Here is a 7,094-nt window from a genome sequence, read left to right as displayed (position 1 = left end):
GGGAAAGGGTTGCACCTCCATCCTCACCCACCCCAGCACATCCCCACAGAAAGTCCACCACCCCCTTCTCAAGAGACAAGGGTCTCCACATGCCAGTACTGATGCCAAGATCTTCTGAGGGACCTAACACACATTCTGCTCTCCCAAATCACTTCCTCTGGACAACCCTTCTTGTGCTGAAGAACAGTGCCAATACAAGGCAGAAGCAACCTCACCACCAGCCAACACTACTTGCTCTGTTCCCACAGTGGTCCCAGATCTTCTTCCATCACCAAAAGTCCAGCCAGAGGGATGGTCAAGGCAAGGACAACATGGGGCAGGCAAGAGCCAATCAATGCAACAACACTCCAAGATACAGGTCTCCCAGGCGACACATTTTGTCTTGCCTGCTTGCAGCTCTTAGAGACATCCAACAAAGGGAGCTAGGGACACATTTCAGGAGGTGGAGCAGGACCTGGGCATTTGAGGGGTCAATTCACCCCCTTTACCATCAGGATTTTACCTGAGATGCATCCCATGGTCTTCACACTCCTGGGGCCTGAAAGCAGTCATGCTTATATGCCCTGAGGATCCTTCTTCCCAGCAGCCCAACCCAGAACTAACCCAGACCCAGGTCCATCGATCTGAACCATCGCTCAGAGCTTGGACCCTCCTAACCCACCACCCACCCCGTTCTGTCTCCCCAGGAAATCTGCTTCGAGCAGCAATGCACGGTGCACCAGGTAAGATCAGAGGTGGATTGGGAGAAGGAAGAAAGGAAGAGAGGCAACAAGCCAGGCCAAGGGCCCTGGAGCAGGGACTGGGGAGAAAGCATCAAGTATTCTGCCAGCAGGGAGGAGAGGACAGCACAGGGGGCCAAAAGTGCAGATGAACAACAGAGTCTGGGAAAGAGCTGGATCTACCAACTGTTGGGCCTGGACTGGCTGCTCCTCACGTGGCAAAAACCTGGGCCCCAGGCCAGCACCTCCTTAAAAACCTGGACAGAAAGTCTCTGTCCTGCCAGCCTCAGCATATCTGGGGGCCCCGTCCCACTGCCTAGAGACTGCTGCTGCTGAGCCTGCAGGATGGAGAAACACAACAAAAATTGGGGGGGTTTGGCACTTGCTGGGGGAACAACACTGCCAGACACGACCATGAAATCAACAAGAAATGATGCAGGAAAGGCAGAAGTGCTCCAGGGCCACTGGTGTCCAGCATCTGGGAAGCAGGTCGTGTGAAAAAGACACAGCTCCTGCTCGTGCAAGGAAGAGAAAGTTACAGCAGAGCAGCAGCAGCTCAGCCGTGCTGCTGGCAGGATCTGATCCCTTGCCTTCAGGAGCTCGGAGGGAATTTGAGGTGCTGATTTCTAGCAGCCCTGGGGCAGGGCAGCAGCCCCAAGAGCTCGGGCTTCGTCAGAATCTGCAACGGGAAATTCAACAACCCTTGTAGTTACAACCACTCACACTGGGCAGAACTGTGGAAAAGCCACCACAAGAAGCCAGTGAAGAACAAGGGGACAGTGGTGTGACTGATGCCAGCCAGTGTGCAGATGGGTGATCAGAGGAGCCTGATGCTACTTTTGGTGGGACTGCCAGTACCTGGTGGCAATGGTAACTGTGCCGACACAGTTACAGAGCAGCACACACCATTAAAACCAACTGCACAAAATCCATAAAGCCATTCATGTACAGAGTAAAAACTGGTCAAGTGAAAGGTCTCAAAACATAATCATAAATGAGAACAAGTGTAATCATAAATGGCAAGTCCATGTACTCATACAGACGTCCAGCCAGTCTCCATTTGGTTCATGCTATTTAACCAATGCCTTCCCCAAACGAGATCAAAGGAAACACAAAGCCAGGAGACCTGAAGGTGAGAGGAACTCCTCAGCACAAATCACAGCAGCTGGTGGTTAAGAAACTGCCTCCGGGCTCTTGGAAAACTGAGCTACTGAGCAGAGTGTGAATTTTAGCACAACTGGGGCCAGGTCCAGCTCTGGGGACAGCCCCCCGAGCATGAGCTCCCTGGGCTCAGGGCCATTGCAGAGTGTTCCTCAGCTCCTGGTGCTCACCTGGGAAGGTGACTCGACCTGGTGTGGCCTGGCAGGTCGGACAGGACAGGTGTGACCCAGCTGTGACATCGTCAGAGCAAGCAGAGCTGGAAAGCGTTTGGAGGTCACCTCCTCACATCCCTCCCCAGGGCAGGCTCAGGGACACCCACATCACTCCAACTGCTTCACAAAAACCACCAGGGATGGAGCCTCTGCTCCTCCCCTCCAGAGATGGGACCTGGGTGCTCCTGCACCTCCAGGGTGAGATGGCAGCACAGCACTTGCTCCACCACAGTGATTGCTCTGAGCAGTCCCATGCCCTCTGCAGAGACCTGCAATGTTCTCTGAAGACTGTGGCCACATCTCCTGGTGCTCCTCCCTCCTCTGGACCCACAGTCCCAAATCCATCCCTCTCACATTGCAGAATGTGCTTCTGAGAGCACCAGCCTGCTTGCTCAGGGCATCTCCAGCTGTGCCAGAGCTGAAGAGAAGCCTCCTGACCAGCACATGGCAGGTGTCCTGATGGGGACAAGGCAGTGTCCTGAGAGGGGCATGGCAGCCCAGCCCAGGTCTGACCATGCGTGGCAGGGCTGCTGCTTGGGCTGTCTTCCCAAGGCCAGGACCTGGCTGCTCTGGTTCTGACCTGCAGAAGTTCATCCCTCCAGCAGCACCTCTGGGCCATGCACTTCTCACCCAGCGTGTGAGACCTGTTACTCCTCCTCACATAGAGAGAGTTTATTATTACACCAGCTCATCTAGGTAACTGATGGATTCTCTGTACTTGAGAATGTTGGACACCTTTCAAACAAATCTGCTCCAGACCAGGCTAAAGTTACAAGTTTGGCTCCAAGTTGCTGGGTGAAATTCTCTGGTTTCTGGGCACAATGATCCCTTCTGGCCTTGAACCTGGCTCAGCTCTGCAGTCTGAGCTGCCCATCCACACTGCACAAAAATCACTCTGCTGCCTCTCCCCTCTTTGATGTGCCTGTGACTCGATACACCTTGGTGCTACAAAAATACCTACTTCAACACTTCCAGGCTGCTGCATCTTCTACCAAGCCCCAAAAATGTGCTGTCTGCAGAGAAGAGTTCAGCTGCAGTTAGTTCAGCTACAAATCTGGTACTTGGCAAATTGAAACACAAGCAAAACTAGACCTGGAAAGAGGGAATCGAGCACTGGCAGCCCATTTTCTCAAGCCAGAAGGCACAAGAGTCCAAAATTGGGAGCAACTACACAGCCTGAGTAAACATCTAATAAAACAGGGGGAGGGAAAGGGGCCCTCAAGGCCAAACATTGGCAAGGAGGAGCTGAACCCAGGGCCTCAGTCAGACTTGCTGTTTGCTGCTGTGCTGGAGACTGAGAGGTAGGGAACAGAGCCCAGAGGAGTCCAGGTCTTAACCGTGTTCCTGTGCTGACTGCACCAGGGTTACAACCCTGAAGCCCAACTTGTTCTTCCTTGATGGCAGGTCTGGGGGTTCAGCCTGGCAGCACCCAGAGAACCTCGGTTTTCCTGGGGGGGAAGCCATTAGGGTTAGGGTTAGGGCAGGTGGGTCCCCCCAGCGCACGTGTCCCCTGCTCACGTGTCCCCAGCTCTGCACAGGGACCCCCGGCTCTGCCGAGACCCGTGATGCTCACCTCCCGCTGCCTCTGCTTCTCAGGGAAAAACTGGCAAGAAATGGCTCTTCCCCAGGGTTCTCCCCAAGCATGGAAGTCGTGCACAAGGGGAAGCAGCAGCAGCCAGGGACGGGAGGGAAGAGCCCGACCCGGTTCCTCTCCCCTCTGCTCCCGTCCCGCAGCCCCGGAACAGCCGTCGCAGCAGCAATATGCGGCGTAATGAAGCAGGGAGCAGCGATGGCCCCCGAAGGACTCATTTACTCCACAAATCTCCCTTCCACTCACTTTTTGCTAAGAATTTTAACACCAAACTTAATTGTAAAGTCGCGTATTGATTGGAAAATGCAAATGGCAATTTAAATGTAATCTAAGCTCCCAGCATGATCCCAGCTCCCCAGGAGGAGGAGCCGCCCGCCCTGGGCCCTGCTGGAGTGTGTGGCCCAAAGTGAGCAGGGCAGGGACCAGGGACCCCCGGGCTGCCTGAGCAGCCTCCCCAGAACAAACCTGGTACATGTGCAATTAGGAGTTTGATCCTAGCAACCAACAGCTGGGGAAGCTCAGTCTCCCGGCCTAATTAACCCACTTCTCAGAGACAAGCGTCCAGCTATGAAGAAGCTCTTCCAAGCTTGCAAGACCATCCAAACCTACGTATCATGGAACTGATATTGCAGCAAAGGGATCCCAAGTCCATGGAGCAGGGCAGCACCAGCAGAGGCACTGGCCACAGCCTGGAGGGAGAGGAGGTGCTGTCCTAGGCACGGAGAGGCCCCAGCATCCACAGTGTCACCTGTCCCACTGGGATTTCGGTCATTTCTAGGTGTGTGTAGGGCTTAAGTGAGACAGAGCAGGTTACCCAGAGGCATCGTTCTCAGTTGTCCTGGAGAAGGTAGTGACAAGTATCAGCCAGCCACCACACCACTGTGGCAGCTTATGTCCCTTCTTGGCCAAGCAAATTCTCCACCAATGTTACTACGTTCTGCAACACCCAACAAGTCCCCCCAAGCTGGTCAGCCTTCCCAGCCACCTGACTTGGCTCTGAGCAGACACCCAAAGCACCGAGTGCATCTGCTGCCATCAGCCCAGCAGCGCACGTGCTGAGGAATCCAAAGCAGCCAGAAACTGGTCAAGCACCCAGGCAGATCCTGCACAGTTGCCTCTACAGCCCTACAAATGACCCACTGCTTTGCTCTTTCATGGCTAGGCAGGAGCACCAGTCCATGTAAGAGTACAGAACTAGTTAAAGGCCCCGGTTCTTTGCATCTTTCACAGAGATGGCAAACAACAAGATCCCCACAGTTGGAAGGGGCAGGTCCCTACCAGACAGCAGAGCAACCACCATCTATCCTCATCTTTGTGAAACAGAGCTACACCTCCTGGGAGTCTCTGCTCCTTTCCACACTGGTGGTACAAAGTCACTGCTCCTCCTGGAGGGAAGGGCCAGAGCAGGGATGATGCTGCAGCACTCTGGTGTCACTCTGCATGTACTGTGCTGCACGTTTACACCAACCCTACCCCCCTGATCTGCACATGGACATTGCTTCATTTTCTCCTTTGGGAACAAAGCTCTGCCTTCCCGAGGTGCTGCAGCACAACATTTTAATTTGAGCAGCAGGAGGGCAGGAACCCCAGAGGGCCACAGCACCCACAGAGCCAGGCAGGGCTCCATGCACCAGGGCTCCAGGGCACACATCAGCCTGGTGCAGCACAGCCAGAGTGGCAGAGCCATCTGCACGGAGTGGTGCCCACCCTTCCAACCAGACACTGCTTCCCCAGCCTCAGTGTGTGTAACAAGACTGACAGGATCTCCTCCGCAAAACCTCCTCCTGCAGCTCTGCCTATGGAGGTGCAGTCCTGAGCCTGGGCACCAACCCAGACCTCACAGGGCAATGCTTTGCTCCGGGCTCTCCTCTGAACTGCCACTGTGCAAACTGGGCACCTCATACAGGTTCTGAACCAAGAAGACGGGCACCTCCTTCTAGCAGAGCACAGGGATGACCTGCACGCTTGGTTTTGCGGATCTAGGCCTGTGTCTGTCTCAGTTCTCCACCTGTTCAACAGCACCGCTCTGCCTACAGCAAGATCATCACCCAGGACACTGCACTCTCCAGCAGACTGGACAAGGCCAGGCCCCGTTAGCAACACAGAGAGACACAGCAGCAGGTAAGGAAAGCATCTCATCCTGCTGAGTGAGGGGAATCCCAGAAAAAGCAACCCGAAGTCCAGAAACCAAAGGCCATGGAATACTCCAAGGACCAGGCCTCCTGCAGCCAGCACCACGGCTCTGGGAGCCACATCAGCCCCAGCTCCAACCTCAGCTGCTGTCAGCCTCACCTTCCTCCCTGCAGACCCTCCTCACCACTGCCCCACCATGCTGGGCAGAGACCGGTGCTGCCCCTCAGACCAGCTGCCCAGCATGGGGGGCCTGGACTGTGCAGCTGCAGCGCCCGGGGCAGAGCTCAGGGCTCCCGGGGCAGGTTCTGCCCATCATCACCAGCACCAGTCCCCTCCAGAGGGCGAGCAGTGGCAGCCAGCCCTGCTGGGAGCAAGGGAGCCCTGTGGACAGGGGACAAGCACCCCGCAGCAACTGAAACAGTTAAAGGAGCCTTGGCCCCTGCTCCAGCAGGAGATTAAAGAAAGATCTGTGCTGCAGAGAAAAGGAGAGAGAAACGCCTGATCAGGCGTGCAGCTGACATGCTCCTTCCTGCTGGGGCTGCACAGACCTTGGGCACTCTGGAAGCAGAGCCCCTGGGTGTGAGACCCCCAGCACTGCCCAGCTCTGCTCCCCAGCCCCGCTGCCCCAGCCATGCCGAGCCAGCCCAGGATGGAGCTGCGGTGGAGAGAGACCAGCTGGGCCACGGGAAGGAAAATGGAAACACAACGGGGGGCACGGGGAGCAAGGCACAGCCTGGGGCTGCACAGCCTGGGGCTGCACAGCAGGGCACGCATGAGCCTGGCCAGCAGTGCAAGGGAGTCCTGGTGGAAACACCATCCAGCCAACCCACACATTTTGGCTCACTTGGACATTCCCCATCCCTGCAATCCAGCTGATGGACATGGGGGCTGGCAACACTCAGGCTCAGACCCAGGCAGCCTGAGCTTCCTGGGCAGCCAGGAGGCAGGAGCTGAGAGCTCTGCTTCCAGAGCAAGTGGCTGGTTCCCTCTGCCTCGCAACAGCTCACACTGGGAGCACTGTGCACGATGGTTTTTGCCATGGCCATGGTGAAGAAAGTGTCCCGGTCCCATAAGAGGGCAGCTGGGCCAGCACGGAGCAGGGGCAGGGAAAGGCGCAGGGAAAGGGGCAGAGGAGGGGAGCGCTGCAGCAGGGCTGGGGGGCAGGGTGCGAGGCACGGATGCCACCTGCTGGACCCGCTGCACCAGCCGGAGCAGCTCCAAGGCCCAGGAGAAGCGCGGGGCCGGTGCCAGGACCCGGGCACAGAGCAGGGGCCACGT

The 7,094-nt window shown here is 56.5% G+C and overlaps 1 protein-coding gene across 1 annotated transcript in view; it reads right to left on the bottom strand.

Annotated features, from left to right (window-relative positions):
- LOC104389090 (arf-GAP with GTPase, ANK repeat and PH domain-containing protein 3-like) overlaps window positions 1-7,094 on the bottom strand; it is a 68,632-nt gene that overhangs the window by 43,406 nt on the left and 18,132 nt on the right. The gene's annotated exons all lie outside the window — the stretch shown is intronic.

Source organism: Chaetura pelagica, unplaced genomic scaffold, assembly GCF_000747805.2.
Source record: "Chaetura pelagica isolate M959 unplaced genomic scaffold, ChaPel_1.0 scaffold1145, whole genome shotgun sequence".
NCBI lineage: Eukaryota > Metazoa > Chordata > Aves > Apodiformes > Apodidae > Chaetura > Chaetura pelagica.
The sequence above is the reverse complement of the archived record's forward strand: the minus strand, read 5'-3'. Positions and strand labels throughout refer to the sequence as shown.